We start from the raw sequence: 24,743 nt of genomic DNA, 5'->3' as shown, positions 1-24,743 counted from the left end.
TATTCTTCAAGTAACGGATGACTCCACGGCTAACCAAGTTGCAAAGCCTCCTTGGCCATGAGGCTGTATCGGCATACAGGAGCTTGAGAGACACCACTTGGTTGCAGAATTGAATTTAGATAGCGTACACATCCCTGAAAGTCAGAAGGTGGTAGTAATATACCCTGGAAGCTACTATTGAGTACTCTTATCCCTATACATTTACATGAACAAATCCATTATCGTAAAATCCAAGGACAACTCAACTAAAGTTATCAGAATGGGAATCATCACCGATTGGTACCAACTATTAATCTGAAATTGGATAAAGGGATTTGATGTAAGACTATGTTATAATCAAAAAAATATAAATTTACTTTCAATAAAATAATATCACTCTCAGAATTAAATAAAATATTCTCTTTAAATAGGATAAATATCATAATCTTTTTTTAAAAATGAACGGACACCCACGATAATATTTTTGCTGAAAAATGTCTACATTTTTGCTCGGCTTTCTACACCTTGTGAACATTCCATGCATATCTTCATTTTCATTATATGCCTCTTGGCTTCTTGCTGATTCTGATGCATCTCCTCTTCAATATTCACATTATGAAGAGTTGTTTTTTACATTCATCCATCTCTATGTTTGGAATATGAATTGAAGGCCTCGAAGGCAACATGGCCTCAAGATATTTGCATTGCTCAAATAATCACATTCTGGTGATTTTTTGGATTCCCAGCAATCTTGCGTGCCCTGAAATTTCAAAGAGTTTGAGAAAATATCAGTATTTAATCTATTTTATATTTTTATGTTCTTTTTAAAAACAAAGCATATGCCGACATATTTCTATAAAAGCTATCCTTAAAATATGACTAAAGAAACAACCTAGTACTATAATCAAAACTCCTGAAAGTAGTAGCCGCTAACATGCACAAGTGCGAAAATCACATCAACAATATGCTTAAGTATTTAAGTTTATCTAAAGACCTGCAAATTCAATAATAATAGATAAAATACTTATAACCAAAACTAAAGAATCATACTTGCAAAAAATTAACTTCAACCATATGCAACATTGTGAAGAAGTGTGTTTCCTGCTGGTATGAAAAAAATATCAAAAACAAAAGTAAATGTAAATATTGTATTCTTCTCGCTATAGTTTTTTTTTATTTTACGCAGCTATTCATTGGCTTTATTTTGGCTATAATTTTATACTCACATGCTATTCTTTCTTAATGATATAGTCCACCATATAATAGTAAATGTGGTCTTAACCTTATTTATATATATATATATATGTTATATGGTAATATCCGGGAAAATTTTATAACTATATTGTGATAAATAAATGAATATTTTGTGTTAATATAAGTTTAAAATATTTATTGCGATGATATGTCATGCGATAGTTATTATATGTGGTCCCGTAAGGACCATAAATTTTTTTAATTATTTGTTACGTGTTTAAAATACAATCCGATGTTAGTATACACTGTTTAGACGTGTGTTTATTAGCATTTTTTATCGAGATACTTGTTTTATCTTATTTTGTGTGCATGTGCATACATTATATGTGTTTTCGGGGTTTTCTGTTATTTAGGAAATGTTTTGGTTTCTCAAAAATAAACGTACCGAGACCCCACTGGGACGTCAAAACCCACAAAATTCATGTTTTTATTTTTATAAAATTATGGGTATTTCATCAACCCAATATTTTTGCATTTTTGAATCATTCATAATTTTTGGGGAATTTTGGCATATATATTGTATTTATTTCAAAATATTATTGTATAAATTATTCCCCATGAATATTATTTTCGGGCCTAATTATTTTAATTAAAGGAAAAAATACCCTTAATTAATTTTGGGGTATTTATTTTATCTAAATATAAATAGCTGATTTTCTATTTTTATTTTTCATAATTATCCAAAAAATATCAAAAAAATTAGAAAATCCAAAAAATCAGTATTGGGGGTGTTCTTGATCTTTGTAGATCAAATCCAATATTCAAAGTGTTAGAGATCGTTATTTTTGGCGTGCTAATAGTCGAATCGAAACTTGTATAGTGTAGTTCCTCAATCCATCAACAGAATTCATGTTGGGTAAATGAATCAAACTTTTTGAATTCGTTTATAATCGATTAAGTGGGGTTTTAACTTCTGAATATTGTTGATTGAATTGAATGATAGAATTATGTTTATCAAGTAAAATCGAGTCGACTTATATGAGTTTTGTATGTGTTTGTATTCGATTGGATAAGTCGAGTTAAGATTTCGTTAATATATAAATTTGAATTTTCCGGATCGATTATCATTCATTTTCTGTTTAAATTCATTCGAATATGTTTATATGATTAGAAGCGTCATTTTGAGATATTGCGGAGTTTGATTGCTGTTTGCGAGAAACAGGGTTTTTGGCCGAACTTCGTTCGGTTCTTGGCCGAATTTTTGGAATTCCTTTGATCGTTTCTTGTTATTGTTGTGTTGTTTGAGTTTCTGGATGGTATAGGGATGATTTTGATGCACAAAACAGAAGAAACGGTATTGATTGGGGCTATTTGAATCTCGTTGGAGCTTCGCCGAATTCCTGGTCGTCGCTGGAATCTTGTGATTCTCTGGTAGGGTTCTTCTGTTCTTCGCAACCCGATTACGTTCTTCGCGACCCAACTTTCAACCTGGCTGTGACCCGATTTTGATTTTGTTTTCCCCAAATCCAAAACCATGAATATGTTTCTGTCGAATTATATTTAAAAATAATTAAAAAATCAGTTTTAATTTCTAAAAGTTGATTTTTAATTCAAAATGTATTTAGTTAATTATCTTAAATAATTAACTCAATTATTTTAATTCCAAAAACTATTGTATTTAATTATTTTTAAAAATCATAAATTGATTTAATTATTTATAATTTATTTTAATTAATTATTTATGATTTAGTTAATTATTAATCCGTTTAATTAATTAATTTTATTTATAAATAGTTAATAAAATGTAATTATTTATAAATAAGTCAAATAATATTCTAAAATTATTTTAAACTTTTAAATATATATATATAGATATAGGTATTGAATATTCAATTAATATTATTATTAATTGAATTATTCGTATTTTTTTCGTAATAAATCTACCGTTTGTCCGTATAATACGAAACGAACGCGTCTAGACTCAGAAAAATATTCCTCTTCAAATAAAAATACTTTCGAGAAATAAATTCTTTTGTATCGAAAGTTCACTTATATTTTAAGTTGTTCTGAGTCGGATATTAATCGATAAATCATATTTTGACCCGATTTCAGTTTTAACTGAACCTCATCTTTTGAGAACCTGACTTGCGTGTTACATGAATTATGTGTGGTTATGTTCTGTGTGAAGCATGTTTATCTGGTTTAGCAGTTTAAATGCCATGATTTTACGTCAGATGAGTTTTGTCTGGTTAGTTAAAATAGTACTTTTGTTTATAGAATCGAGTAGCCAGAAGTGCAGTCAGGTGTTAGACGGCGTTGGTCGCCAGCAGTTATAAGCTGAAATTATAGTAAGGAGTTAATGTGCATACCAGGAAAGTATCCCTACACTATTCTAATTTCAGAATAGTTAAGTGTTTTACATATTAAACTGCCTAGCTCTTTTTATGCAAGTTTTTCCGCACTATTCTAATTCCAGAATACTTTATTGTTTTATATATTCAAAATATTAGAATTGTTTATAAATATTCTCGTGATGCATTACATACAGGCAGTCAGTGATTAACTGAAATCCTTTTACTTTGGTAATTGTTCTTCTAGAACGAATCTTTCATGATAGATAGTGATAACTATGCTTATCCAGATATACTCTATATAATGGAACGTTGTTATGAGATTAGCGAATAACTATTTATTCTAGTTATCTCGCCATCAGTTGTTGCGATTACTCCGGATCATGTGAAATGGGGAGTTGTATTGTTAAGGATGTCGCTTGGTTCAGTTCCTTTAAGTAAGAGGTCGTGGCGGCGGTCCAGTGTGAGCTATGTATTATACTTGATTATAATACTTTGCTAGGTCAATGTGTGCCTTGGGTTCCCCTTTGTTTAGTTGACTATGCTTTGACATACCGCTGTTGCTCCGCGGATGATCACCGACGGTAACACACCGTCGTTCGAGGATTTCAATCTAAAATATAAAAAGTGTTGTTTATCATTAAAGATTATATTAGCTTGTGATTTTACCCAGATATTGTTCATTTTTATTCTTCGGATATATTGATGTTGTTGTTTCAAGCATAAGTTACATACTGCTTGCTAAGCATTTCTTTCGTTCATACTTGTTTATTATTCTGATCTTTTATCTAGGCCAGAGCAGGTCTGAGTTCTAGGTATTGATCAGGAGTCGTGTGCTTGTATTTAGTTTTTGGTGTGCCTTTCCAGCTAGACTGTTTTGAGACGATGAACTAGTCTATTTGTTTTAAATACAATTTGAATAGTTTGTAAAACCAGATAGACCTATGGGTTGTAATAACATATGGTTTGCAGTAGTGCCTGTTTCATATATAACCTGTGATCGATTCAGTTGCATGCAAGGTGTCATATTTGCTATTTTATTCTGTTATGCATATTATAGTATTGTTTATCAGTTAGTGACTCCCAAATCTAGAACTCGGATTTGGACGGAGTCACATATATGTAGATTATTTATATTTATATTAAGCTTTTAAAAGGTAAGCACTAAAAGTATACAATTACAATTTATCTAATTATATAAGAGAATATAAATTCTTAGATCTCTAACTTAAAAGTTACTATCTTGTTGTATAAAACTTTACGTACATCGAGCCGTGAAAACAGTATATTTCACATCAAAAAATTATAAGCATAAAAAATCACACAAGACATCCGTTGATAAATATTAAAGGAACTTATAAAATACTAATGGGAAATGCTTGCCATAAAATTTCTTAAAACTATATCAATCAATCAATCAATCATATCCAATAATACCGCCTAGAGCAGTGTCTGGGGAGGGTATATCGTACGCAGCCTTACCCTTATTCCAAAGAATGAAGAGGCTGTTTTCTCAAAAGACCCCTGCCTTGTGTCTGTACACAAATAGGTGTGTCCTAGGTAAGCAATGATCCATAAACATAAGTACAGTAAGCGAGGCAAAGGTAAACAATGACACAATACCTCAGCCCATGATTTTCTTCACATGGGACTTACCGTAAAAAGCTTCGTTCATTGGTTCATTGTCGTAAGCCCATTCTATTTCTCATTTTGCACTCCTTTTGATGCCTCAAACTCAATATTTCCCTTGGAGATCACTCTCCAAACTAAATATTTGAATTACCACAAATCTGTCCAAAAAAAAAAAAAACTAAAACAGCACACAACCCATCTACCATATCATGTAATTAGTCATATGGCTTTAAAAAGCGACATTATAGCACCTACACGAGCAACTAAGACTATTAATAACTATGAGAATAAAGTACCAAACTTATTAAGTATAAGTACTAGACAAAGAAAATTATTACAAGCTACCAAAAAGTGCACTAAATTATAAACTACACATGCAAACTACGAAAGTCCAAACTAATCTGCCACCCTAATCCTCTTGCGCCAAGATCTCTTATTCGAGGTCATGTCATCACTGAGGTTTAGGGCCCTTAAGTCCAGCGTGAGTAGATCAGTCCAAGTCTTCCTTGGCCTCCCTCTCCTTCTCGATCCCGATACCACTAAATCCTCCACCATGCACACTGGAGCAGCTACCCTTCTATGCCTAATATGCCCAAACCAACGCAGTCGACCTTCCCTCACTTTTTCTGCAATAGGCGCAACTCGTAATTTATTCCTGAAAAAACCATTTGACAATCTATCCAACATGGTACGTCCACAAATCCACCTTAACATTCTCATTTCCGCCACCTCTAACCTACACTCTTGAGCCTTTTTCAATGCCTAGCACTCCGACCCGTATAAGAAGGCCGATCAGATCGCTACCCTATAAAATTTTCCTTTTACTCTGAAAGGAACCCTCCTATCACACAATACTCCTGTATCAGCCCTCCATTTTAGCCATCTTAATTTGATATGATGTGTAACATCCGCATCTATCCCCCCCTTCCTTATGCAAAACGGAACCCAAATACCTAAAATTATCTTTGGGGGGCAGTACTTGATCTCCCAACAGAACATCCACCCCCTCATCATTCGGTTGATTACTAAAGTTACACCACAAATATTCGGTCTTAGACCGACTAACCCGCAATCCATTAGACTCCAATATATACCTCCATCGCTCTAATGTTACATTAACTGCAACCCTTGTCTCCTTAATTATGACTATATCATCCGCGAATAACACACACCGAGGTACACTATCCTGAATTCCCCTAGTTAGAACATCCATTATAACTGCGAAAAGAAATGGGCTTAGCGAGGATCCTTGGTGAAGTCCTATTCCTACCGGAAAATAATATGTATCCCCAACCGGTGTTCGAACACATGTCCTTGCCTGAAAATACATCTATTGTATCTCCCTCAAATATATCCATGGCACCCCTTTAGCCACCAAATTCTCCCAAATTACCTCACGCGGAACAATATCATATGCTTTCTCCAAATCTATGAACACCAAGTGTAAGTCTTTACTATGTACACGATATTTCTCCATCAACTGTCTAAGAAGGTGAATTGATTCCAAGGTCGACCTGCCCGGCATAAAGCCAAATTGATTTTCTGACATTTTCACCTTACTTCTTAACCTAGTTTTAATCACTCTCTCCCATAATTTTATAGTATGACTTAAAAGTTTAATACCACGATAATTGCTATAGTCCTATGCATCTCCCTTATTTTTTATAGATCGGCACTACCATGCTAAGCCTCCATTCCTACGGTATGTTACTAGTCTGAAGTATATTGTCGAATAACCTCGTTAGCCATTGCTCTCCCTCTTCACCCCCGTAGCTTTACCTCTCCCCATCTTATGTAATGCTCCCTTAACTTCGGCTCCGCTTATAGAAGGCTGAACACCAAAGTCAAAGCTAGACTCACTATCTGCTCCTATCTCCCTAACACCGATTCTCTCCTCATTAAATAACTCCCTAAAATAGTTATGCCATATGTTCCGAATATCCTTATCATTCACTAGCACGTGTCCATTAACATCCTTTATACACTTAACAAAACCTAAATCTCTTCTCCTCCTTTCTCTAACCTTCGCCAATCTAAAAATACTATGTTGTCCTTCTTTTGTACCAAGGTGATTATACATAGCCTCATTTTGATTTTGCCTCCGCTACTATCTTCTTAGTTGTACGTCTAGCTTCCTTATATAAAATTCTTCTCATATCAACTTGTTCATCATCTTGGCAACACAAAAGTTCCCTAAAACGATCATGTTTAATTTTTACTCGCTCCTGCACCTCCTGGTCCCACCACCAAGCTTCTTTTGCACCTGAACCTTTCTTGAGGTAACACCTAACATATCTGTAGCTACATTTCTGATTGTACAGGCCAATCGATTCCACATTCTATTAACATCCTCATCATAAAATTTGTCTCTTGCCAAACCAATCCTTTCTTTAAAAATACCTACTTTGTCTCCCTTTAGATTTTTCCATAAAATGTTCGGTGTCACCTCTCTATTATCTTGTACTACTCTTTTCCTCATACATATATCCATTACCAACAAACGATGTTGAGTAGTACATGCCTCACCTGGGAATACTTTACAATCTTTACAATCTATGTTGCCTTTTCTCATAAGAAGATAATCGATTTGTGAGTTACAACCTCCACTCCCAAAAGTAATCAGATGATCATCCTTTTTTTTAAAACAAGAATTAACAATCACTAATTCATGTGCCAATGCAAACTCCAAAAGATCCCACCCACTCCTGTTCCTCGTCCCAAAACCAAAACCCCCATGAATGCCTACATAACCATCCGACTATTCGTCAATATGACCATTAAAATCACCCCCTATATATAAAATCTGGTCCCTAGGTATCAACCTAACTATTTCATCCAAACAATCCCAGAAATTCTTTCTCGCCAACTCACTCAAGCCAACATGGGGTGCATACACACTTACAATATTAACGACCTCTTCATTAACTACGAGTTTAATCTTCATAATCCTATCACTGACTCTATTCACTTCTACTACATTCTCCTTCATGAGCGAACTTATCATAATATCCACACCATTCCTTATATTACCAACCCCTGAATACCACATCTATAAGAGGAGATCATATAAAAAATGTAACCGATTCTTTCATTTTTTTAGGCCACTGGCCGTCCGCTGGGAGTTTCGGGTTTAATACCGATATTTTAGCAACAAATCTAATAAATCTAAGTGTAGTGCTTGGGGTATTGGTTTTTTTTGGAAAGGGAGTGTGTGCGAGTTGTTTATTTCAAGAATAGGCTGGATCCAACCAGCTGTACTTTTTCTGTTATAACTAGGAAAAGGAGGTACATTATCTCACGAATGACTTCTGAATAAAGATTTAAACTCATTAGCTTCCTTAGTGCTACCACCCTTCCACTTAGTTTTCTGAATGCAAACCACATCTACCTTTCTTTTCTTTAACATATCAACAAGTTCTAAATATTTCCCGGTCATAGAATCTACATTCAGCGTACCAACAGTGACTGTTAGAAACAAAACAAAATATACCAATACAATGCGTAATTGATCTGCTTGATCGATTTAAGGGTTTTAAGATTAATGAAATCGCACAGACTTTCTCGGATATGTACATAAATGTGAGAAATATACTTTTATCAAGTCATCGTCCAATATTAATTGCACAATTTTTCGCACAAAATGATGTATCTATATTTCTTAATCTTACATAAAGATTCAAAAAGCTATGAAGTAAACATGATATCGAAGAATTAACCATATAATTGAAACTTTCAATATGTCTTACTTCAGTTCATTCATGAGATGCCTTATAACAACTTCGTTCTCAAAAATTAGATTGCCCTAGACCAGCCATGAAGTTCTATAAGTCAATAGCCTTCTAGAACATAATATTTCTTATCTTTAGTAGATACTCCCTCCATCCCATTTTAGTTGTCATCTTTAGATTTGTGTCCGTCAAATTGACTTAAATTTGACTAAAGTTTATTAATAATTTATAATTGAACAAAATAAAAATTTACATCACCGGAAAGTAGATTTAATCTACTTTAATATATAATTTTTAGTTTTTTAAAATAATATAAGAGTATTGTTTAATTTTTGGTCAAAAATTGGTCAATTTGACTTTTATAAAAGGAAATGTGACAACTAAAATGGGATGTAGGGAGTATAATATATTAAAAAACATACAGCTCTAAACATGTACATAAGAGGCATTAACTCTAGTGATTAGCAAGGACGCCGCATTTAAGTAAGGGTGTTTCGGTTCACATGCATTAATGAATTTAAACTAAAAGGTTTTTGCTTTGAAATAGGGATAAGTTGTTGCAGGTTGTTCCGACCAAAATTCAAACATCTAGTTAAATGTATAATACAAAATTTGAAATTTCCTTAATCTTAAACACTGCATCATTAATAACATCCAAATATCATGAAAGATGTAATATCTTTTATGGAATCAACCATGATTTTTTTATTGTTTTAAAATAGAACTGGTCCGAAAAAATCTTTTCGCTTACACATAAGTGGCAAAATCGACTATAAAAATAGTATGATAATGGTTTTAATAATTATAAAAGTTAATAACATGATAAAGACAACCAATGTAAACATAAAAACATGTGGAAAATGGTGATTCATCATTATTGGTCTTCTACAACATGGTAATGCAATTTGGATGCTCATTCTCCATTTGACAAACTCAATTTCATCGATATGCTGTTCATTGATTGTAACACCCCTAAATCCGGGGTCGGAGATCCGGGTTGTCACGAGTTCCATTTCCCTTAATAACACCCAATCTTAATAAACAATCAACTACCCTATACTGTGACCCCACAATAAACACACACACCACAAGTTATAGTCTCAGAGATGAATATCCAAAAATAACACGAGTCATTTTATTCCACAATTACATGCCATTACACCTTAAAAGGGTTTCTGAATAAATTTACATTTCTTTGCCATTATTACAATTCATAAAGATACATAAGTCTGGTACATCAAAAGTTGAAAGCCTAGCCTATTGGTAGTTCCTACCTCAGCTACAGCGACATCAACGCCTATAGGAAACTGCGGAACGTTTCCTATCCGCTCGCAAATTGGGAGCTTGGTCCTGTTCATCTTGTCTATCTGATGTTGTGTGATGAAAGAAGAAAGCAAGGGTGAGCAACAAGCCCACCAAAATAATATGTATAATGATTTACAATATGAGAGCATCCTCATAGTACTCATGAAAGTCTTGGTCAAGTAAAAATCTTGGAAGTCCTCTTCCATGCATAATTACACAGAGTTCCAGTTTATAACTGTATAAAAATATCGTTGCAAGGTGATCTCATATATCTAACCTTGTCTCAACGTTTTTCTGAAAATCTTTGTCATGCATAAGATAATCATTAACTAGATATAAGTTGAAAAGATGAAGTTACAAGATACTCCAATATACTTATATCTTTTCCGAATACTACTTGAACTACCACCGTTCAAGGTATAATCAGTTTCAAAAGTTCATCAAATAGATGAGACTACAAGAAAAGACTTGGATAGATTCAATCTTTGAAATATCATTATAAATAATGAAGTTCCGAGATACTTCATTAAGTCCCGATATATATATACACCTATATATATATTTCATACACTCCTTGAAAACCTCTGTTATGAAAATTATAAACAGAGTTGCAATATCCAATGAATTTGGAAAGGAGAAAACCTTGGCATAAACCTGATATCTTGCTGATCGGGCAAAGATACCAATAAGTAACCTTTTCTACTAGTAGATGGATGAATCCCCCACCGGTCATCACCATGGCCTCATTAGGACCTTGTGCTGGACCGCCACCCGGCCTCTTACGCGTTTATGGGCTGCCACCCAGCCACTTACACTTTGATAGACCGTACCCCGGCCCGTCGCTTATGCCGACTCAATTAGATGGACTTACTTCCCGAACGTTGGGTAAGTAATCAATTCATTTATCAAAACAGCAACCTCGTTGCGAATATCAAATACACCACAGAGCCGGATCCCTAAATTTTTAAGCGAGTATTTAAATCTCCTTCGAAAGGAAGATCTTAAATTTGAAAACGAGTTTTGGGATCCGCTCTAACTTTTAAAATCATTTTGAAGACACGAAAACATTTTTAAGAATGTTTGGAGTAATGCTGATTTGATAAAATAAATCAGTCCCAATATATTAGAAAATATCTGAATATTATTATTTAAATAATATTCCCATAAGGGTAATCCTTATAAAAATAATTAAAGTAGAAGTTTTAAGACTCATACTTGAAATGAATAATAAATAACCAAAGATATACTTATATGAAAGTACGATCTTTATTTGAATAATCGAAAATAAGTTTGATTATCGAAACTTTATTCTTTAATAAAATAAACAATATTATTTAATAAAAGAAGCGGAGTCATAAGTCCTCGAATGAATATTCAAAATAATATTCATTTAATAAAATAAGCGGAGTCATAAGTCCTCGAATGAATATTCAAAATAATATTCATTAAATAAAATAAAGTTATCGAATAAACCTTATGCGATTAATAGTTTTGAAAACTATATATATATATATATATATAAATATATATATATTATACTCGGGAACATCGACTCCCGGTTTAGAAAATGTTCACCTTCGGGTCCCCTATACTAAGGGTATACGCAACTACCGCTTATCTCTAGCATAGGTATTATGCAACTTATAAGCATTTGAATCAACAATTAGATATAAAGATTACGAAATAGGCATGCATATATACCATATCAGCATGCTCCAATATATCGCAAGATTTGCTAATAACAATCATGCACTTATCACAAGATAATGCATATGCATATATACATCACAACAACAGTATAACGGGTAGAAAACTTGCCTGAGTGCTCCGGGGTATACTTAAGCTTAGAGTGGGTCCGGTAACCTATGAACAACAACATAAGCCGGAATTAAACCCCGGTCGCTTAAGAAACTAGACTTTAACCAATTGAATAGTTAGCTCTCTGTCCCGAACACTAAGAACAAGCAGTTGTATGAAATTGGGCATTACGACAGCTATGTTTACGCGATTACCAAGTTTTAAACCACTCCAAACAACCACCATTCAACTCACAACCAACAATACAACCAACCCTCATCCAAACCTTACTACATCAGTCCCCAAACCTCAAGATTTTCCAATTTATACAACCCTACACATGAACTACTAGCTATACTTGAGTTTCATTAACTACAAACAAGATTTCAATATCCAAATCACTACAAATCCAATCCAAACTCTAAACACACAAGCATCATGCTTCTCATTCACTATAACCATTAAAATCATCGTAATACTCAAAGTGAAGTTAGGGTTTGGAGGTGTTATACCTTCCTTGGAGTGATTAGAGTAGCTAGGAAGTCTTAGGGAGCCTCCTACAAGCTTGATCTTTCCAAAGAAATCAAGAACACAAAGTTAGGTTTTGAAGTTTCTAAAAGTCAGATTGAAAGAACTGTCAAAACGAGGGTCTTACCATGCTTATTTGGACGAGACTTGTGAACAAGAGTTGTAGGCCATCTCAATACCTTTCCAAAGAGCTATAGAACATATTATTTGAGTGAGTATTGAAGGAGATATGGTAGTTTGAAGTTGCTGCTCTGGTTTTGGCCGAGAGCTTCTTGTGGAAAAACAAAGTCAACTTCTCAATTTTTTGTGTTATGATTTCTTTTGGCTTGGTTGCTTCTCTTGTTTGCTAATTAAATTACCATGGTAAAAATTACATGGCTCACAATCAACCAACTAACCTTTCTATTTGTCATGCTTATGTCACCATGCCTATGTCATCTTTCTTATGTCATCTTCTTATTTTCTTCTTATTGGTATGATGACATCATCATCCACTAACCTATTTGATTAACCCCTAATTACTTGGCTAATGATCGCTGATCTGTTATACGGTTCGCTTAACTTTCGTTCTCGTTTATCGTTTGAGGGATCATACCCGGAATCTTATTACTTGGGTTCCCTTAACCTTTCTCAATATATTATATTCTTTTTATGATCCTCTCTTAAAATCCTTGAATTTAAATCCTTTTAATCATGTTACCTTATACTCAATTCTTTCTGTATCTGGTGGATTTTCGGAAAAATCAAAGTGTTCGAATTTGGATTCTGATGATCTTTACATACACTCATATACCATATAGAGTACTAATAAGATCTCAGAATATCAATAAAAAAACCCCTACATAGTGTGGCATGAAAAGTTTTCTTATTCAGCATAATCAGCAAAATCACTATTCATAAGGGTTACAAAAAGTCCAAAATTTTTGGGGTTATTACAGTCTCCCCTCCTTTCCCGGAATCAGATAGAAAACAAATGGGGCTACTTTTCTAGCATTATGCTCTCTAGTTCCTAAGTTGATTCCTCCACATTATGATTCTGCCATTGCACTCTTACTAGTTTGATCACTTTGTCCCGAAGTGCCTGCTCCTTCTTATCCATAATCTTTACTGGTTTCTCCACGTAAGTCAGGTCTGGTTGCATATCCACCTGCTCGTACTCCACTATATGTCTGGCATCCGGATTACACTTCCTTAACATTGATAAGTGGAACACGTTATGAACTTGCTACATGTTCGGGGGTAGGGCTACATCATATGTTAACTTCCCAATACGACTTAATATATCCAAGGGTCCAACAATTCGTGGGCTTAGCTTTCCTTTCTTTCCGAACCACATCCATCCTTTCCAAGGGAATACCTATAACAGCACTAGGTCCCCTACTTCCTATTCTTTGTCCTTTCGTGTCAAATCAACATACTTCTTATGTCCATCTTGGGCTAATACCAGCCGTCCTCTGATTAGATCTATTATATCCTTGGTTCTTTGGACTACTGCGGGTGCGAGCATCTTGCGCTCTACAACTTCATCCTAACATAAGGGATATCGACATTGTCTTCCCTCAAGGATCTCATAAGGCGATACCTCGATACTGACATACGATCGATTATCGTAAGAAAACTCAATCCGCGTTAAGTGATCATTCCAAATTTCTTTCAAGTCTATTGTACAGACTCTCATTATCTCATCTAGATCTACAGCTTTTGCTTCTCAATACCCACTCTTTTCCAGTTCGTAATCGTTACTATCTTCCGTACCAAATTTTATACTGATTACACTTTTGCTCGTTAGCGTTCTATAACCTTTTAATAATCGCGTCAACCTTGGTATCACGAACGCGTTAGAATCAGAATACCACCATACTTGGTACCACTTCATCTCTAGCTGCCTCCATCTTCGAAAGCTTGGTCCTTCATATAGAAGTAAAATAATTTATTGAGAGATCACTATGATCATGAACACTTGTTCTATTGCATTGTTAGTACAGAAGGTGGTCAGCCTTTAGTACTTGACAAGCAATTAAACAACATGTGATATCCTACTAGGCTTCTATCACACAGATAGATAGTCATTCGGCAATACCTCCCCTTCTAGAAGGGTTGTTCTTCTCAGCTTATACAAAATGAAAAGAAAAGAACGAATTAAAGAGAACTGTATATAAAAAAAAATACTACCACAAAAGATCTGGCTTGGAATCTACCTCTGAACTATAGACGTTTGTCACAAGAGAACAAAACATATATATATATATATATCTCAACATCAAGTATTATAGCATCGCAATTCACATGCATGAATATTTACTATTCCGTCCATCATTCTATGGACCCATGCTCTTGCTCGAGCTTATAAACAATCACCTTTGAAACTCCCTCGACATCGAAAATCGAATTTGGGATTTCATTCTAGACGTCATCGTTATTAGAATTCTATGCTTGCATCGCAACCTTCCTCGTATAGTAATACGACTCTCTATTGATAAGAAGGAATAAGTATTCAATAGGTAGATAATCGACTTAATTAGCCTATCAATGATAACTTATACACCACCACGACCCGATTAGTGTTACTCACTCTCAACATCCATTCCAATACAACTCTCACGGTTGTAAGTAATCGGCTCATTACTCGCAGAATCATTCCTGCATTACTATGGCCTACCGTTGACCTACTGTAATCATTCGTTTTCCATGAAGTTTTAATAGCTAACCATACGGAGTCCATTCATATCATATCGAATCCTTCTAAGGAGGTAACATAATCACCATTCATGATTCGTGAAGAACATTCCTGATCCTGACGTACATACATGACATGAAGCAGATAAAATTGCAGAAGAGTTTCAATCAAAACAACGATAGCAGGCTAATACCATTATTAACCATATTTCTTTACTGGGAGACATGAAGCTCAAAGGCTCAACGGTTGAGTACCGCACAGTCATCAGAAGGAATGTCAATCTTTCACACCATAATATAACCTTCACGGAATTAACCATTATCACTTTATTCCTCTGGCACGTGTGCTTATAATTGTCCTCTTACACTTAAAGTGTCGGCCACCTCTTTGACCTTTCCTGATAGTAAAATTTCCTTGCAATCAATGTCATTTTTTAACTACCTCCAAATAAATTTTTTACCTCATTTCAATCACTGCTTATGTGAAAATGCTTTTCTTAAGTCCTGGTGAGAAGAAAAAAAAATCACCATTTTTTTCCATAAGTCATTGCCTTAGTCTTTAGATGTGAACATTGTCACGACTGACTCTCGATCATACTTAGGACGTCTTTTATCTTGGGCCCTTCTTGCTTTAACAATTTTGACCTTCATTGGTTCAATCTATACTTCTTATGGTTTAACACGTGCCCACCTGGCATTATTATAATTACGCCATTTTTCCTTTATCAAATTTTCTATTCTTGAGAACTTTGAATATTACCTTTTCTCCTTGTAAGACCTCTAAGGTTATCCTTGAATTTTTCCTCCTGTATTCCCTAGATACAAGGCATATCAAAATACCATTACTAATACTAGAACCATTGTCTATATACTTTTGAAAAAATTTCTCCACTGATCCTTAAAGATTGTTGTTATCTTAATCCCTTTCCAATTCATACTGTCAAAACTCATACTATCCCTATTAAGGGTGAAATGCTAACCTTTATGCATTCACCTAGGATTCATTTTAAGTTACCGAGGTTCTATCCTTAATTCCACCTTTAAAAAGGTACATGCATCCTTCCATGGATAAATCAAGTCATATATCCTTGATAGATTATCTTATTTAATCATTCCCATCTCGATAGTCTATACCAAATTTCACAATAGCATCCTTATTCAAAATGAGGTCAACCAATATGGCCTCCAAAAGATAACAACGGTTATCCGCTTTTCTTGCCTGATTTAGTAATGATAACAGGGATGTTCTAGAAGATATTGGTCGTGTTCAACGTGAACTTCTTCTTAATAAATCCTTATTTACTTTTGTTGTTTATCTCAACAGTCATCTCAATGTTGGGATATCTTTCATACCTGGCGTCTCCCTTTCTGGGTATCATGCCTCCGGTCTTACACTTCACTTTCTTGAAGGTCACTTCCTTCATCCAATTTTCCTAATTTCTTACTTTCTTGTCTCCTCAGTCTATCTGCGTCTCCTTGTTTATCCTTCGGACTATCTCAAGGTTTCCTCGAATCCTCCCAACTTTAAGGGGATAAAATATATGTATCTTTCATGCCTTCATCCATCAGCTTTAACTCATGGTGAATCACTCTCATCCTGATGATTACATACTTTTCTATTTCTATTGCTACGAGTCTTTAGGGTTTCCTCATACCCAACTCCCTTGTCATTCCTCAAACTCTATTACCTTTTATATTCCTTTTCACTTCAGTTTCTTTTTATTTTCCTTTCTCTTATCATTATTTCATGAACCAACACAACATAAGCATTGATTTCAAACATCCCGTCATTCTGGATTCGTGTCCTCAGAACGAATCTTGACAACTTTTACAACTTAGATTCATAATTCATCATACTCGTCTGTCTTTGTTCTGGCTCTAAAGCTTTTACACTATCTCCATAACCTTGGAAAGTACTTTCCTGAAAACAATTAACTGAACTTAAATCAGTTTATTATAATCTCTTGCTCCGTGCCTTCCTTGGCCTACATTCATTACTTTTTCTTGGCACAATCTAATTTTTTCCAATAACTCGGGCTGCATTACAATCTCAAACGGCTTTTCGATACCGGCTCCGGTTACCTTCACTTCTATTTCCATTTTCTCAAAATCTCTTATAAACTCTCCCAAAGATATTATCATCTTGAGTCTCTCCTTTATACTAAGGGCATTAGCCACCATTTTGGCTTTCCCTGGATGATAAAGAATCTCATAATCGTAATCCTTGATTAGCTCTAACCACCTCCTCTGGCGCATGTTGAGCTCTTTCTGCGTGAAAATGCACTGGAGCACTTATGGCTTGTGTAAATCTCGCACTTCTCTCCATACAAGTAGTGCCTCCAATCTTTAGGGCAAAATTATTGCCACAAGCCCAAGCTCATGGGTGGGGATATCGAATTTTATATTCCCTTAATTGTCTTGACGCGTACGCGATTACCTTGTTGTGCTGTATAAGAAGCACCCTAATTCCTTATGCGAAGCGTCACTATAAATCACACAATCTCCTTTTCCATCCGGCAATGTCATCATAGGGGCCGTCACCAATTTTTGCTTCAGTTCTTGAAAGTTGTTCTCGTATTTCTCTGTCCATTCGAACTTCTCAGTCTTGCGAGTAAGCGCGTTAAAGGGGCTACTATCTTTACGAACTTGAACGAACCTCCGGTAGTGACGACCAATCCTACCTCTGGTAGTTTCCCTAACCATGGTTATCAATTCCTCAGTGGTCCTTTATTCATTCTTTTCAGGATCTCCCACGGGATCCTCCTCAGCAACAATCCCTTCTAGGACAACATCCTCAACCGCTACATCCTCAATATGAACATCATCCGGTCCTGCGTTAGGACGCTCTATCGGATCCACAATCTGATCTCCAATAAGTAATAAAACATCATCGCACTGTTGCTCCTCAACCTCAGGGTTCGGAGTCCCGCTACCATATACGATAACGAACTACACTTCTATCACGATATTTATAAGGGTTCCCATAAGGGATTTAACTGTCAGTACTACGTTAGGTAGTCCGACTATGAACTTGGCAAGAGTCCTTATTATCTTAGTGAACACGTTAGGTAGTCCGACTATGAACTTGGCAAGAGTCCTTATTATCTTAGTGAACTTATTATTTTAACGTCATATCATCTCTGAGGTTTATAACGCTTAGCTCTGATACCATTTCTGTAACACCCCAAAATCCGGGGTCGGGGATCCGGGTTGTCATGAGTTCCATTTCCCTTAATAACACCCAATCTTAATAAACAATCAACTACTCTGTACTGTGACCCCACAATAAACACACACACCACAAGTTATAGTCTCAGAGATGAAAATCCAAAAATAACACGGGTCATTTTATTCCACAATTATATGTCATTACACCTTAAAAGGATTTCTGAATAAATTTACATTTCTTTGTCATTATTACAATTCATAAAGATACATAAGTCTGGTACATCAAAAGTTGAAAGCCTAGCCTATTGGTAGTTCCTACCTCAGCTACAGCGACATCAACGCCTATAGGAAACTGCGGAACGTTTCCTATCCGCTCGCAAATTGGGAGCTTGGTCCTGTTCATCTTGTCTATCTGATGTTGTGTGATGAAAGAAGAAAGCAAGGGTGAGCAACAAGCCCACCAAAATAATATGTTTAATGATTTACAATATGTGAGCATCCTCATAGTACTCATGAAAGTCTTGGTCAAGTAAAAATCTTGGAAGTCCTCTTCCATGCATAATATACACAGAGTTCCAGTTTATAACTGTATAAAAATATCGTTGCAAGGTGATCTCATATATCTAACATTGTCTCAACGTTTTTCTGAAAATCTTTGTCATGCATAAGATAATCATTAACTAGATATAAGTTGAAAAGATGAAGTTACAAGATACTCCAATATACTTATATATTTTCCTAATACTACTTGAACTACCACCGTTCAAGGTATAATCAGTTTCAAAAGTTCATCATATAGATGAGACTGCAAGAAAAGACTTGGATAGATTCAATCTTTGAAATATCATTATAAATAATGAAGTTCCGAGATACTTCATTAAGTCCCGATATATATATACACCTATATATATATTTCATACACTCCTTGAAAACCTCTGTTATGAAAATTATAAACAGAGTTGCAATATCCAATGAATTTGGAAAGGAGAAAACCTTGGCATAAACCTGATATCTTGCTGATCGGGCAAATATACCAATAAGTAACCTTTTCTACTAGTAGATGGATGAATCCCCCACCGGTCATCACCATGGCCTCATTAGGACCTTGTGCTGGACCGCCACCCGGCCTCTTACGCGTTTATGGGCTGCCACCCAGCCACTTACACTTTGATAGACCGTACCCCGGCCTGTCGTTTAAAATCATTTTGAAGACACGAAAACATATTTAAAATGTTTGGAGTAATGCTGATTTGATAAAATAAATCAGTCCCAATATATTAGAAAATATCTGAATATTATTATTTAAATAATATTCCCATAAGGGTAATCCTTATAAAAATAATTAAAGTAGAAGTTTTAAGACTCATACTTGAAATGAATAATAAATAACCAAAGATATACTTATACGAAAGTACGATCTTTATTTGAATAATCGAAAATAAGTTTGATTATCGAAACATTATTCTTTAATAAAATAAAGAATATTATTTAATAAAAGAAGCGGAGTCATAAGTCCTTGAATGAATATTCAAAATAATATTCATTTAATAAAATAAGCGGAGTCATAAGTCCTCGAATGAATATTCAAAATAATATTCATTAAATAAAATAAAGTTATCGAATAAACCTTATTCGATTAATAGTTTTGAAAACTATATATATATATATATATAAATATATATATATATATTATACTCGGGAACATCGACTCCCGATTTAGAAAATGTTCACCTTTGGGTCCCCTATACTAAGGGTATACGCAACTACTGCTTATCTCTAGCATAGGTATTATGCAACTTATAAGCATTTGAATCAACAATTAGATATCAAGATTACGAAATAGACATGCATATATACCATATCAGCATGCTCCAATATATCGCAAGATTTGCTAATAACAATCATGCACTTATCACAAGATAATGCATATGCATATATACATCACAACAACAGTATAACGGGTAGAAAACTTTCCTGAGTGTTCCGGGGTAGACTTAAGCTTAGAGTGGGTCCGGTAACCTATGAACAACAACATAAGCCGGAATTAAACCCCGGTCGCTTAAGAAACTAGACTTTAACCAATTGAACCCTAACGTTTGCTTATGGTCATTTCTACGCTTAACAAATCACATAAGTCGTTCGAGTACCCTCGGCTCCACCATTTTTAATAAATTAACCGTTACGAATTTTAAGGCGACGCTTTCGCGAATACCCTACCAACTGCCTAGTCCACTTTACATAATTGTTTCATACTCCAATTAGTCATTTAAAGGCCTTAACCAAGGTTTCAAAGTAAGGCGAGGGGTAATGGTTCGTTCGCGAAATGTCGTTACTTAAAACGGTCGTTTCTCCTAAACCGTACATCGGATTCAAGCGAACCACATATCAAAATGAAGCTTACGACATAATCTAACTAAACATGGCAAAGTCACAGATTCAATAGTTATCTCTCTGTCCCGAACACTAAGAACAAGCAGTTGTATGAAATTGGGCATTACGACGGCTATGTTTACGTGATTACCAAGTTTTAAACCACTCCAAACAACCATTATTCAACTCACAACCAACAATACAACCAACCCTCATTCAAACCTTACTACATCAGTCCCCAAACCTCAAGATTTTCCAATTTATACAACCATACACATGAACTACTAGCTATACTTAAGTTTCATTAACTATAAAGAAGATTTCAACATCCAAATCACTACAAATTCAATCCAAACTCTAAACACACAAGCATCATGCTTCTCATTTACTATAACCATCAAAATCATCATAATACTCAAAGTAAAGTTAGGGCTTGGAGGTGTTATACCTTCCTTGGAGTGATTAGAGTAGCTAGGAAGTCTTAGGGAGCCTCCTACAAGCTTGATCTTTCCAAAGAAATCAAGAACACAAAGTTAGATTTTGAAGTTTCTAAAAGTCAGATTGAAAGAACTGTCAAAACGAGGGTCGTACCATGCTTATTTGGACGAGACTTGTGAACAAGAGTTGTAGGCCATCTGAATACCTTTCCAAAGAGCTATAGAACATATTATTTGAGTGAGTATTGAAGGAGATATGGTAGTTTGAAGTTGCTGCTCTGGTTTTGGCCGAGAGCTTTTTGTGGAAAAACAAAGTCAACTTCTCAATTTTTTGTGTTATGATTTCTTTTGGCTTGGTTGTTTCTCTTGTTTGCTAATTAAATTACCATGGTAAAAATTACATGGCTCACAATCAACCAACTAACCTTTCTATTTGTCATGCTTATGTCACCATGCCTATGTCATCTTTCTTATGTCATCTTCTTACACTTGTTTTCTTCTTATTGGTATGATGACATCATCACCCACTAACCTCTTTGATTAACCCCTAATTACTTGGCTAATGATCGCTGATCTGTTATACGGTTTGCTTAACTTTCGTTCTCGTTTATCGTTTGAGGGATCATACCCGGGATCTTATTACTTGGGTTCCCTTAACCTTTCTCAATATATTATATTCCTTTTATGATCCTCTCTTAAAATCTTTGAATTTAAATCCTTTTAATCATGTTACCTTACACTCAATTCTTTCTGTATCTGGTGGATTTTCGGAAAAATCAAAGTATTCGAATTTGGATTCTGATGATCTTTACATACACTCATATACCATATAGAGTACTAATAAGATCTCAGAATATCAATAAAAAAACCCCTACATAGTGTGGCATGAAAAGTTTTCTTATTCAGCATAATCAGCAAAATCACTATTCATAAGGGTTACAAAAAGTCCAAAATTTTTGGGGTTATTACATTGATCGGGCATTTCATTGATCCATGATTCATGAGAACAGGAACAGAATGTAAAAAGAAAGAGTAAATCAGATAAAAAAATGCACACACATGGGAAAAAATTAATCAAATATGTATTAGAAATACAAACCTATTAGTGAGGTCCGATGAAATGTTCTCTGGTGGGGAAACCATGAAAAAAGTAGTTGATTTATTTGAGGCAGAAGTTGATGGTAGTGTTCCATGATTTAAATACTGCAAGCAAGGGTTCCTTTTCACACCTGCAATTTTACATATTGTGAAAATCAACGAAGATGTATATTACTAACATGCATAAAGTTATTTTTGTTTTATGAAAATGCACTAACATGTAAATATAGAAGATAACAGAGATATGATGCATGATATTGATATGTCTAGTTCTAAACAAAGAACACAAAAATTAAGTTATTACCTTATGTAAAACCATTTACTAAACTGTACAATAAAAAACAAATTAATATCAAAGAATTCATACTTTGTTTTATTACGGGAATGCCGACACTGAACATTTGTTTAAAGTTTATATTAAAAAATATGATAAAAATGACAATGTAATATCAACCAACTAAACTAAACCATTCTATAAGTTCAATCTATTAGTTCCCGTGCACGGTCGTCAAACTCGGCTTTCAAGCAATGGAAAGAAATTCTACGTACACAACCATTTAGTGGTTATAACACCAAAAGTATTCTAAGTTATTTGGTGCATTAATAAAATCCATATTAAAAGCTTTTAATATAAAAATACACACTTCACTGATCACCAAAATTCGAAGCACCTTTAACCACTAATAAGGTAACAATCCACATAATTGTAGAATGCATATCAATCTTACCACACTTTACAGCTGACTTAAATATATTTATAAATAAGAAGGATAGAAACTAAAAATTGTGTAATGTATCAATAGCTTTAGAGCTGCTGCTTGATAGAGAATGTTGTGATTTTTTCATAAAGTGTCTTTGGTGGATAAAGAGATGGCATATTGAAGTTGTTTAACAGGTACATTTAATGTCCACCTTTATAATTAATTGAATATCGATTTTTGAATCATGGGAGTTGTGTGTGGTACCTGCGAATCATTGTTTCGCAGTTACCACACACAACTTACAGAGATCTGAAAATATATTCGTAGCCTTCCTTACGTTTAAAGTCTCAAGTAAAGCAATACAAACCTCGTCAATTCTGTGTAAATGTTGTATCATCCATGTTCCCCCCTCTGGAATCCTCATACATATCATTCAAGTACGCAATACACTGTTTATTTTCTTCAGCATACTAATACATACATAAAGTCATGAATCTGCCGAGGAAAACAATAATCATTCATAAATATCTTCTAATTGGAGAGTAGTTTTAGGGTGTTCTCACTATAACCATTCTCACCGAGACATTATATCAAGCATGTAGTATGCATTCATATTGACCAATCAAATGAAACAATTAAATATATGTATTACCGAGAGAAAAGTAGAATCACGAACCCATAAATAAAATATTCAGTTCTTTGTCGATTTGTATCTCTCACGATTATTTGGATTTGATACATCAATCCATAAACAAAGACCAAAGCCACCTTCATCTAGTATTTTCAGGCAGCAAAGTTATGAGTTTCCTCTTTCCATGATCACTCAAGGTAAAAAAGTGTTTGCGGATCCAGCATAAGTTGCAATTCCAGATGTAGCAACTCCTGCAAATGTATTCTCACAAATTAAATCCATCCATATAGTTGAATTGAATGCTCATGAGTTAGAATATATAGTTGCACACAAAGTTTTATTAAATAAGCGTGCTTCTGTATTGGGAAAAAAATCCAACCACCAAATTAATTCCAGGTATTGTCCATCTCTAGATAGATTTACAGGTTGCAAATTTAAATTTCAACGAGGTAAGATCCCTACATAATAATACTAACGGAGCCTTTTTCAAGTGAAGGTAGCTTGGTAGGTGGATTTTGCCGCACTTCAAGTCACTATTTATTTCTATCCCAACAGAATATAATTCAAAAAATTGAACATAATAGAATAACGCTGATAAATATTTAATTGCAACAACACTGCCTTTAAGCCCTTTTTTATGTTGCCCTCTCCAGATTTCAAACCCCACAGGCTTTATCGCCACCTTGAGATTCAAGGAGTCCTAGTCGAAATCAATTTATGGGCCCTAATATACATATATCATGAAAATTCATATATATATTTACTTGAAAAAATTAGAAATTTTTGGGACTCTTGAGTATCGGGGCCCTAGTCGCAAGTCTTGCTCACCTATAACTAGGGTCACCCCTGCCCCCACCCCTCGAAGCCTCGAAGGTGCAGAAGGTGGAGAGTCAGAAAGACCACACCCATGCCGGATCCTTGCTGAGACTATGGCAGCAACCTCAAGCTGGGGGGACCAGTTAACCACACAGAAAAAATGAGAAGATCATGAAAGACTGTGAAATTTCAGGCAAACGGGAGAGGAGGTTGAGAAGGCTTATGGAAGGTGCGAGATTATGAAGAACCAGCTTCACTCCCGTATGACCTGGAAACCTTATATGACTAGGAGAGAGTTTTATTTTGTAAAACGTGTTAAAACTACACATTCA

General features: G+C 34.7%; 1 long non-coding RNA gene across 9 annotated transcripts; it reads right to left on the bottom strand.

Moving 5' to 3' along the window:
* On the bottom strand, positions 1-24,743 carry LOC141724583 (uncharacterized). Of its 9 annotated transcripts, none has more exons than XR_012576745.1 (7): positions 23,641-24,405; positions 23,332-23,459; positions 22,265-22,394; positions 12,499-18,770; positions 5,181-5,314; positions 5,007-5,080; positions 1-739 (listed from the first exon to the last, which is right to left on the bottom strand). It is a non-coding gene; the product is annotated as an uncharacterized LOC141724583 (long non-coding RNA). The 9 variants fall into 9 exon arrangements; XR_012576744.1 differs by having other exon boundaries at positions 2-739; positions 5,007-5,059; XR_012576746.1 differs by having other exon boundaries at positions 5-739; positions 5,007-5,314; positions 23,641-23,846; positions 24,058-24,405.

Source organism: Apium graveolens, chromosome 5 (genome assembly GCF_009905375.1).
Source record: "Apium graveolens cultivar Ventura chromosome 5, ASM990537v1, whole genome shotgun sequence".
NCBI lineage: Eukaryota > Viridiplantae > Streptophyta > Magnoliopsida > Apiales > Apiaceae > Apium > Apium graveolens.
This window is presented reverse-complemented; position numbering and strand designations above follow the sequence as displayed.